We start from the raw sequence: 11,936 nt of genomic DNA on the forward strand, positions 1-11,936 counted from the left end.
AGAATGGACTGATTTTACAATCTGTGTATTTAAATAATGCACAAATACAACTACTCACAGGATTTGAGTACAATTACCCCCCAAATATTTTGTTTAATCATTTGAGGCTGCATTTCATCATCTCTCCTCTAATATATTTCAATCCATTCTCTGTCAACATCATAGGAAACCTTCCCCAAGATCACTGTGTCCCATACGGCAGCCACTCACCACATGTGGTTATATAAATTAAAATTATAGTAAAGTAAATGAAGAATTTAGTTTCTCATTCGCACTAGCCACATTGCAAGTGCTCAATACCCACACGTGGTGAGTGGCTACCTGCATGGATAACAAGATACAGAACATTTCCATCATCTCAATTCTGCTGAACAACGCTGCTGATCTTTGCCAGGAAACAAGATCTTAAGTGGTTTGATGCCCAAATCTCATCAAAAACCTGATTAAGAGAAGCAATATTTACAAAAGATTGGTGGAAGAGTTTCCATTCTTACAGTTTCTTTGAGTTTTAACCTTGAGTTAAGCAAGACCATCAGTAGTATTTTTGGATTACAGCAGCTTGGCTCTCTACTTTTATTGACCCACGTTTTGGGATTTTGTTCAAGAACTCATTCAGAAGCAGCCTCGTACCTGACCAGGTGGTGGCGCAGTGGATAGAGCATCAGGCTGGGACCTGGAGGACCCAGGTTCGAGACCCCAAGGTTGCCAGCTTGAGTGAAGGTTCATTGGGTTTGAGCAAGGCTCACCAGCTTGAGCCCAAGGTTGCTGGCTCGAGCAAGGGGTCACTCGGTCTGCTGTAGCTCCCCCCCCCTGTCAAAGCACATATGAGAAATCAATCAATGAACAACTAAGGAACCACAATAAAGAACTGATGTTTCTCATCTCTCTCCCTTCCTGTCTGTCTGTCCCTATCTGTCCCTCTCTCTCTGACTCTCTCTGTCTCTGTTACAAAAAAGGAAAAATAAAAAAAGGAAACAGACTTGTGGATCCCGCTGTGCCAGAAAATAAAGGATTGCTCAAATATGATGAGGCCCTTTCAAAAGGACATCGATGACAGTTTGGTGGGGCACTCACAGGCCAAATACAGGGGAAAAGAACATCAAATTATATAATGATAAAATGGATTATAGAATAAATCAGCACGGACTCATTTCCATGTATGTAAAAATGTGCGGGAGAATGTCATACTCTAGATGCCAACAAATAAATGCAGGAGTGATGGAATTAGCATGTCACCACTTGGCTATGTCCACACTCATGGATATTTTAAGCAAGAATCAGCAATAGAAACTATGGCCGATAGTTGGATATGGAACAAAATACTTGCATAATATCAAAGTATTGATATCTTCTTACTACATATTTATTTATTGCAAAGGTAAACAATGGTAACTTCATGGTGAAGAGACCTTGCCCACACTACCTTAACCAAGTGTTCAGAGTTGATACCACCAGGAATTGTTAGAGTAGGTATCACGTGCCACCCGACAGGAAGCGCTGAGGACACACCACTACCTCTGAGATGTTCCTGCCAAAAAAAAGCCACATGGCCTGCCTCTAATCATGAGAAAACATTGGACACACCAAAATGGGGGATGTTCTACAAATATCTGGCCCCTATTATTAAAAAATGTCTAGGTCTTGGAAGATTAAGGAAGACTATGGAAGTGTTCCAGACAAAAGAGCAGAGAGGCTCGGTGACAAAGTTTAGGTCAGAGCGTAGGCTGGAGCCTGGGACAGAACAAATTGTTTTTCTTCTGCTGTCAAGGACAATTGAGAAAACTGATGAAATCTGAACGGGTCTGTGTATTAGATACTAGTGCCGTCTGGGTGTGAACTTCCTGATTTGGATCCCTGTGCGGTAGGTATGCAAGAGACTATCCTTATCCTTGAAGAGGCATACTGAAGAGTTTAGGGGGAAAGGGCAGGTGTCTGCAATGGGTCAGAGGTGTGTACGCATGTATCTGTAAGGAGAGAGAGAGAGAGAGAGAGAGAGAGAGAGAGAGAGAGAGATGGAGGAGGGCTCGGGAGAGAACAAGATAACACCAATGTGGTCAACTATAATAAATACAACATTTGGAGAATCGGAGTGAAGAGTATAAGGAATTTCTTTGTATTATTTTTTACTTTTTGCCATTTTTTCCATAGATCTAAAATTACTTCAAAATAAAGATTAATGAAAATACAATAATCTTATGAAACCCATTACTTCTATTTAACTTTCAACATGAAAACTTGCACAGATATCACAAGGTGCCACACAGCAGCCCCTTCGGACCTTGCAGCCTTTTGGCGTTAGGACAAAACGCCAGAGCCTCTTTCTGCGTCTCACCAAACTCCCTGCACGAGGGCGGCTGTCAGTCAGCTCAAACGGAACGGAACCGCGGCATATGGGCGTTCAATCTCTGACTTCGTTTGTCTGCAACCTCGCATCTTCTACATCCGCAGGGTTGCAGGGGCCTGAAGAAAGAATAATGGATTTACGCTGTGTTTAGGTCTCAGAGAGTCAAGCTCCCGGAGGGCCTTGTTCTTCAACTGAGTTCTGGGCAGACGGAGGAACACCGGCGCTGGATAACTGATTCAGAGGGAGGCCACGGGACGAGGAGGAGCAAATGGCACGGGGGCGGGAGGTCGCGCTGCCCCGCACTCCCCCAGACTTCCCTGTCGCGTCTCGGCCCTCCCCTTCTACACAGGCCGATGCTATTTGTGACACGCACCTTCTGGAAGCTGTCAGCCAGAAACACTTGCTGAGATAAAGGCCATCTGTCCCCATGGCTGAGTGCCAAGCTGAAGGGATCTCCCGAGGAATGCAAAACAAAAACCAAACTTATTTCAGAGAAGGAAGACCTGACTCTGATCCTTCCACACCCCCAACCCCTGCCCCTGGGGACTTCGACAGCTCTGCTTTCCCTGGATGCTCAGAAGCCAGGGAGGTCAGAGTTCGAGTCCCTCCTCCCCAGGGGACCCAGGGCTCCCCGTGAAGCGAGGTCCTGCCCTGCATGCTCATGCGTCCCCTCTGAAGCAGGGGAGAGGCTTGCTACACAGCACCATGCAGTGAGCACCCTGTAAAGTGAGATGGCAGAATTCAGAGGCACCAAAATGCCATCCGTTTGCAATGCTGGGAAGACACACCGGCCTGGGCAAGGGAGAGGTACTCCGGAGTGAATGGGTCTGGTGTGGAAGGGGAATGATCGTCATTTCCATCCCTGGGGGGAGACGGAGGGCTGGGCACTTGTGGGGCGCTCAGTACTGCCCGGTCGTCAGGGAAGAAGTTCTATGAGCAGGGAAGAGAGAGGAGGCGCGGAGGTGGAGATGGGCGAGGGGCTCACAGAAGGGCCTTGGCTTTCCTTGTTTGGGAGGGGACCCTAGAACATGATGTTGGCCAAAGGGAATGCTGGTAGGTGGCAACTGAAGACACAAGGGAGAAAGGGTATCTGTGGGTATCAGGGGTGATAGGAGTCGTAAGCCAGTGGACAAGAAGGCTCAGAAAGAACCCAATGCTTTCCTCAGCGCCCCAGGGAGAAGCCAAGCACACCTGTCGTCAGGGTGGTGGCCGTGATGGTGGGAAGACAAGTTGTTTTCAGCAAGTAGTTGCCTCCAAACCGAAGAGAGGAAGACAGGGAACGGAGCAGCCCAGGGAGATGGAAGTGCAGTTCTCACTCTGTAGTGTCCGTAGGCTGTCCGTCGTACAGAAGCGCCTGTAGACGGCCTCTTTCTGCCCTGACCTGAAATCCTAGCAGGAACCAAAATCTGCTGAGTTAATCAGTGAGGATCAAGATCACCGGGGAGAGAAGTTGAGAGAAGTGCTGGGAAGAGCTTTGGTCCAATAACTTAAGGAAGAGGGACAAGAGACCGTGTCGCCCACTATTGGCACAGGTTCAAGGGCTTCCTTTGCAGCCAGACCACTGCCCACTGTCTAAGTGGAGATGCCCGACAAGCTTTTTCTACTAAAACACTGTCACTCAACATCTCTTTCAATAATAATAATAATAATAATAATAATAAAAATCACTGAATACAGAAAAGGGGAATTATTTAAGGGTGAAATTTAGAAAGATGGAGAAATGGTAAGCTGATTATCACTTGCTTCAGAACAACAGGCTCCTTTTGCTGAAAGAGTTACGTGTGGGCGGCCAAGCGGAGTATATTTTTGTTTTTAATCACTGACTCAGCCCAGTCTTAAAGGAGCTAGCTGTTCTGCCCTAAAGCATGATGACACGGTTAGGATGACTCAGAGGTACACAGTTCAGGTGGGAAACCAACTAATTCTGCAGTTTCATTAAAGAAACAGGAGACTTAAATAAAATGCACACTTTCACTCTAAATTAGAGGAAAACTTAACATGCAGAGGAAGACTCCATTTGCTGACAACAGAAGTGGTCGAATCTGTTTCCTGCAGCCTCTTGAAGACTCTGTTAGATGGGCTGGTGTCCGGGATAAAGCTTCCGCCGGTTGATTTGTTAGAGCTCCCTCCTACTGACTTCTTTTTTTTTTTTTTTTAATATTAATTAGTTTTATTTTATTTATTTATTTATTTATTTACAGAGACAGAGAGAGAGTCAGAGTGAGGGATAGAGAGGGACAGACAGACAGGAACGGAGAGATGAGAAACATCAATCACCAGCTTTCCGTTGCGCATTGCGGCACCTTAGTTGTCCATTGATTGCTCTCTCATATGTGCCCTGACCATGGGCCTTCAGCAGACAGAGCAACCCCTTGCCTGAGGCAGCGACCTTGGGTCCAAGCTGGTGAATTTTTGCTCAAACCAGATAAGCCCATGCTCAAGCTGGCGACCTTGGGGTCTCGAACCTGGGTCTTTCGCATCCCGGTCCGATGCTCTATCCACTGCGCCACCACCTGGTCAGGCCCTCCTACTGACTTCTTGCCATCTTTGGTACCATTAAGCACTGTTCTGGTTAAATACAAGATTATTTGATGGGACTCCACTAAAGCCCTAATAAATGTTTAAGCTAAGCAGCAATTTAGGATTTAGAAAAGTGATTTTTAATTAAAAAAAGTAAAACTCACAGTATATTTACATTGCCACCCAGGATATAAACAGACTGGTTCTAGCACAAGCTGACCATGTTTCAGAAAATGGTGTCTATTCTAGAACATATCCTACTGCGTTCTGATCTCCTGTACTTGTATTCTACTGTATTCTGTTCATTACAATAAGAAAATGCTGCTGCCATGGCCAAGTAGCTTAGTTGGTAAGAGCACTGTCCTGATATGCCAAGGTTGTGAGTTGAATCCCAGGTCAGGGAACATACAAGAATCAGCCGATGAATGCTATATAAATAAGTGGAACAACAAATCAATGTTTCTCTTTCTCTCTCTCATTAATCAATAATAAAGAAAATGCTACTGCAAGCACACTAATTTTAATTTATACCTAGTAACGGGTTGTGAACCAATTGGAAAAACACAGGTTTAGAAATGTGTTTTTCTCTATTTCAGTTTTCTGTATAGTGGAGTGATAGCTAGACAAGGTTGTAAACTGGAAAACATTTGATATTGATATTCCAGGATGTCTGATTCAAAAACAAAGATGACAAAGGTATTTATTTAAAAAACAACCGCCACTTGTGACCTATGCTGCACCCGTTACAGTATTAGGCTCTTCACATTTTCTCTAATCTTCATAACCTTGTAATTCGAGGTGCTATTATGCCCATCAAGGCAATAACCCCCAACTCACAGAGGATGGCAAGAAGCCACAAGACTCCATAGCTCCATAGTTGCTGTAAACAAGTGAGACTCAGTGGAGCAGAGTGAGAGAGTTTATTACTCTCAGCACGACAAGTGACAGTCACTGAACTGGTAGGCCAGCATCCCCATGGGAGTGCCCAAGACCCCCAGTGGATGCCTGAAACCGTGAGTAGAACCGAATCCTACATATACTATGTTTTTTCCTATAGCTGTGTGCCTATGATAAATTTAATTTATAAATTAGGCACAGTAAGGGATTAACTAATAATAAAATTATAACGACATATATAATAAAGTTGTGTGAATGTAGTTTCTCTCTCAAAATATCTTACTGTACTGTGCTCACCCTTCTTCTTGTGATGATGTGAAATGATGAAATCCCAAGCCTAGTCTGGAATCTGTAAGCGTCCCTTACTCCCAGTGTGAATGGCTTGGTGTCACTCGTTTCGGGAGACCCCTTGCTGAAGTCTTCCTCCAGCATTTTTTGACACCATATGCTGCATCAATGGAACAAACTTTCTGTTCATGTCCTCCACCCGCAAATTTAACACCCTTCCCATCATGCATTGTGGCCATAACTTTGGCAGTTTGAGGTGCGACAGCAAAGCTAACATGCATTTCTGCTTCCCTCCTCACAATGTCATGGACAGAAGAGTCATTCTTGCCATAGGTCTTAGCAACCTCAGCAGAGGATTTTCTTTTTCATTAGTAAACCAAGACCTTTCTTCACCTTTTCACCGGAAGAAGCACTCTGCGGCTTCCCTGTGGCCTATCCTGACTGCCAGCATCACTCCTCGTGAGCTTTGGGGCCATTATTAAGTACAATAAGGGTGACTTGAGTACAAGCTCTGAGATCATGTGACTGTCGACCTGAAAACTGAGGTGTCTACCGAGTGATTAATGGACGGGGAGAGGTTTGCAACGCGGAGACTCTAGACAAAGGGGGGAGTCACATCACCGGGAGGGGAAGGAAGGAGACGCGAGATCTATCACACTGCTCAGAACTTCCCTCAATTTAAAACTTATGAATTCTTATTTCTGGAAGTTCCCATGGAGTATTTTTGGACCACAGTTGACAACAGGTGACTCAAAACATGGAAATCAGTACTGCGAATAAGAGGGGACCACCATGACAGGTTGTGCTATGGCTGACCTCCAGCCAAGGGCTCAGCAGCCATGACAACAAGAGGTAGCCAGCCAACCTCCCACCTGTGGCGAGCAGGGTGCCCGGTAGTTGTGCTGTGGCGGCCCCTGTGACTCCCACACTAACAGCTCAAGGTCGCAAGCAGGGAGGGCCTTGCAGGTTGGCATTCTCAGCAAGGACATGTGGGCTCCTTAGAACCCGTGGTGGCCCACCTCTCCCAACAGTTCCCCATTTTATAGCTGAAGTGCTCAAGGCTGAGAGAAATAATTTCCTTAAATTCACACAGATAATTATGGTAGGCCCCGTGGTGGTCCACCTCTCCCAACAGTTCCCCATTTTATAGCTGAAGTGCTCAAGGCTGAGAGAAATAATTTCCTTAAATTCACACAGATAATTATGGTAGGCCATACGTTCTAATACGTTCGCTTGATTCTGATGTAAATGGTCATCGACCACACAGCCTCTCGCTGGTCCCCAGTCCAATCTGGTCCCTTTCATGCAGGGAAAACCTGAACATACTAACTGCTCCTGAGTGTGGGAAAGCAGCAATTTAGGACACTATCCACGCACACGGACATTTCACACACAAAGAAGTATAGAAGTGGGAGTGATCCCTAGATATGGAATTTCTGGACGAAACACCTGTGTGATTTTGATAGATTTGGCTAAATCATATCGTCAAGGTTGTAGCAATTCATACTCAGAAACTTTGTAAGAGAACATGCTTCCTCACTCCTTTAAAAATGAATGGTGTTAGTAAAGTCTTCAGTCTTTGCCAATCTCATAAGAGAAAAACAGAATCTTCTCACAATTTTATCTTAGGAGTGAACATCTTTTAAAGCCACTTACATTTCCTTTTCTGAAACTGTCACATATTTTGCTTATTTTTCTATTAAGTTGTCTTTTTTCTTGATAATTTCCAAGTGCTTTATATGCATATTGAAGGTAACTTTTCTTTCAAAAATTAAATTTTCTTTCAAAGAGAAACATACATTTATTATTCATTTTATTTATGAAATTTTTTCCTACACAGATTTTTTTTTAACTTTTAAGTCATCAAACTTCGCATGTTCTTTATGGCTTCAGAGTAAAAGAAGTTTGTCTCATCCTAAAATTATGCATTGAAGAGTCTCCAACATTTCCTTTTTTCTTGATCTCTCTGCAAGTTACCAGAACGTGAAGTGTGAAACAGGAGGTCTCTCCTTTTCTTCCTCCCAGGTGGCTACCCAGTTGTCCTAGCTCCACTGATTGCAGACACTTACCTTTGTCGAGTAGGAATTAGCAGGAGGAGTGTGGCAGAGAAAACGATCTTTTTATATGAAAAGCCTATTTGATGTTTAAAACAACATGTAATGTATGACTTTGATAGAAATAAAAAAATTAATAAGGAGTTTAAAAACATTAACAAAAGAAAAATATAGAAATTAAAAGGAAAGTTGAACAGATGGCAGTTGTCAGCATGCAGTAGGAGTTAAGCTTTTCTTTTAGCAAGCAGATGGCTGGACATCCTTACAACCAAACCATTTCTCAGTTATCATGAAGATTTTAAATAACCAACATCCAACATCCATCCATTTTTAAAAACTGTTTATTTGAGAGAAAGATAGAAATATTGACCCACTGTTCCACATATGAATGCATTCAGTGATTGACTCCTGCATGCTGACTCTTGCCCTAACGAGGTATTGAACCTGCGACCTTGGCACGTCAGCACAATGCTCTTATTAACTGAGCTACCCGGTCAGGGCCACATGCATCAATTTAAAACTGTCTTGGGCAGCTCCTGAAAGGTAAGGAATATTTAGTGTATTATTTAGTAAATTTCAGCATTTATCAAGTGAAATGGCAAATTTACCAATTCTAGATTTAGTGATCTTTAGAGAAATAGAACAAAGGAGAAAAAGGTTTCAACACTTTGAATTTCTTTCACTTTGTGTTTTTGAAAAATCATACTTGCCTGATCTGTGGTGGCGCAGTGGATAAAGCGTCAACCTGGAAACACTGAGGTTGCCGGTTCAAAACCCTGGGCTTGCCTGGTCAAGGCATATATGGGAGTTGATGCTTCCTGCTCCTCCCCACCTTCTCTCTCTCTCTCCTCTCTATAATGAATAAATTAAAATCTTTAAAAAATTAAATAAATAAAATTATTTAAAAAAAGAAAAATCATACTATTGGGTAGAATTTGAAAAAGAAAAAGTGATTTTAAGAATACAAAACAGAAATAAGAATGTATACATTAGTCAAGTGTTTGCTTCCATTGAAACCTCAGAGGGATGATTTTCCCAGGACACAGAGTCCAAACCCTAGAATGTTCCTCCACAGATGCTGTGATGGTCATGCAGAACGCCCACCGCCTTCTGTAAGAACAGGGCCTCCGTTTCACCTTGCAGCAGACGCAGGAAGGAGGCGTGGGAGCACAGAAGAGCGAAGTCCTCGGCCCACACACGGTCAGGCTTAGCCTCTGTAATTCCACCTGTTAAAGGAAAACCTTTCTCCTTATCTTCATGTGCTCTAAAAACTGTCTGGACATTAAGCCTTTCAAGGTTCATTTCTAAGCACTTAATTACGAAGCAAAAATGTTTTCATCAGCATCACGCCTGCCCCCGCAACCGGAACAATTTCCTCCTTTTGTAAGTTGTGCTTTCTTTCCTTAATGAGAGGATGAAGAGCTGGGCACAGAGATGAAATGTTCCTTAATATACCGATAATGTCCCCACAGGCCAAATCTTTGTGAGAGCCGCAGAAAAGGACAGGTGGTGGCACAGCTCCACAAGGACCCGGACATCAGCGGTGATCCAGGGAGACACAGGCAGGGGTGGGGACGTTTCCTGTGTTATCGCCACCATCTGCCAATTACAACAATTTAATCTGAAAACTAGAATTATACAGGAAACTCAGGAAGAAAATAATTATTCGTCTAGAAATGGTGGGATAATTGAACTAATTTTCTTACTTTTGTTTCTTATTAGTTAGACATTAAGGGTATTAAAATGATTTATTCAGGCATTAGCTCTTATGTGTTCTCTTCAGTTCTTCATATAAGCAAACACTGTCAGGCAAGGATTTTTGTTATTACAAATGTAGTCATTTTGCTCTCTGCCATTATGCTAGGCAACGTAGCTTTCCTGAATTGGTCTTCAAAAATAATGCAAAATCAACTATCAATGTTGTTGACATTGTGAATGGCCGATTGCTGCATTTTAAGAGTCTTCATATAAAATCTGTTCCATCTTTTGGATGCTTTAACCAATGGCTTTCAAACCCCCTTTTTACCATTCCTCACATTAAGAAATCAATTTTACATAGTACCCACAGATACACACACAAACGTACCCTCACAGAGTGCAGGGTGCACTGGGAGTGTCTGTTCCGTTCCCCTCACCCATTCCACTGAAGAAACCGCTGACCGAGCCCCTCAATTAGCTCTTCACTGACGGATCACGACCTGCAGTCCCTCAAACACGTCAGATCATACACACGTCGCTTCCTTGTTATTCCATCTTGTGACTGAAAACACTCAAGGTCCAGGGTGGACACATCTGCGGTGTCAAATGTGAAGGCTTGGATCACCCAGCTAAGCAATGACGTGGAGTGACTGAAATGCTATAGCTATAATCAAAAGAGAGAGAGAGAGAGAGAGAGAAACCCCCCAAATTTGATTTCATTCCACAGGATATTTATACTTTGTAATTGATTCTTTATCTGTAACTTTAATTTCAATTATTCTCCATTTTGAGAAGTTCTACTTGGTTCTTTTCCAAATCTACTTGATAATTTTAATAGCTTTTTATTCCTTCCTCCATTTCTTCTGAATACACAAGAATCTGTGTGACATCGATGGATCCTCCAGACCCCCACCTCCCTCAATTCCTTCACGGCAGGCTCTCAGCGCCTTGCGCCTGTGTGCTGTGGGTTTTGGCTGGGAGCACACAGTCCCTGGACTCTCTAGTGGGGCTTCTTTAGAGTGTGGGTTCTTCCAGAGCGAATTTGTGGTCACTTCTACATCTCCCAGAGACTCTGCACACTGGGTACCATGTAAAACTAAAATCCTGGCTTTTTATTTCTTTTTCTGATGGCCCATATGGGGAGGAATTTGGGCTGAAATCCAAGTGAGAGGCAACCTAAGTCAGGGGTCCCCAAACTCCGGCCTGTGGGCCACATGCAGCCCCCTGAAGCCATTTATCTGCCCCCCACACACACACACTTCTGGAAGGGGCACCTCTTTCATTGGTGGTCAGTGAGAGGAGCACATTGACCATCTCATTAGCCAAAAGCAGGCCCATAGTTCCCATTGAAATACTGGTCAGTTTGTTGATTTAAATTTACTTGTTTTTTATTTTAAATATTGTATTTGTTCCCGTTTTGTTTTTTTACTTTAAAATAAGGTATGTGCAGTGTACATAGGGATTTGTTCATAGTTTTTTTTATAGTCCGGACCTTCAACAGTCTGAGGGACAGTGAACTGGCCCCCTGTGTAAAATGTTTGGGGACCCCTGTTAGAAGTAGTCAGGAGAGTACATGTATATATATTTACATTTTACCCCTCTGTTAAAAAACAAAGATCAGGGCAGAAAGGTTTCCTTGGGGTCCACTGGCGGATTACACTAGCCTCAAGCATGGGTAGGGCGTGTGCGTGTGTGACTCCTTACCCCGATGTCACTTCCTGTCTTCTAGGACCCCTGAAGTTTGAAAGAAAGAGCTGCCCCTAATCTCTAGAGTCCAATTTTCATTTAATTTCCTAGACTGGGTATTCCTTACCTTGTCAGTTCATTTAAAAAGTATTTTTTATTCAACAGTTTGAACAGTTTCTAGTAGGAGAGTACACCTTGGACCATAAGACTAGGCAGGTTTATAAAATCAATTCACTCTCCAGTCATCTGAAATAAAACATTGAGGCCCTTGCTGGTTGGCTCAGCAGTGGAACGTTGACCTGACATGGATGTCCCGGTTTGATTCCCAGTCAGGGCTCACAGGAGAAGCGCCCATCTGCTTCTTTCCTCCTTCTCCTCCCGCAGCCGTGGCTCACATGAGCAAGTTGGCCCTGGGTGCTGAGGATGGCTCCATGGCCTCACCTGGCTAA

This window comes from Saccopteryx bilineata, chromosome 6 (assembly GCF_036850765.1).
Source record: "Saccopteryx bilineata isolate mSacBil1 chromosome 6, mSacBil1_pri_phased_curated, whole genome shotgun sequence".
Lineage (NCBI taxonomy): Eukaryota > Metazoa > Chordata > Mammalia > Chiroptera > Emballonuridae > Saccopteryx > Saccopteryx bilineata.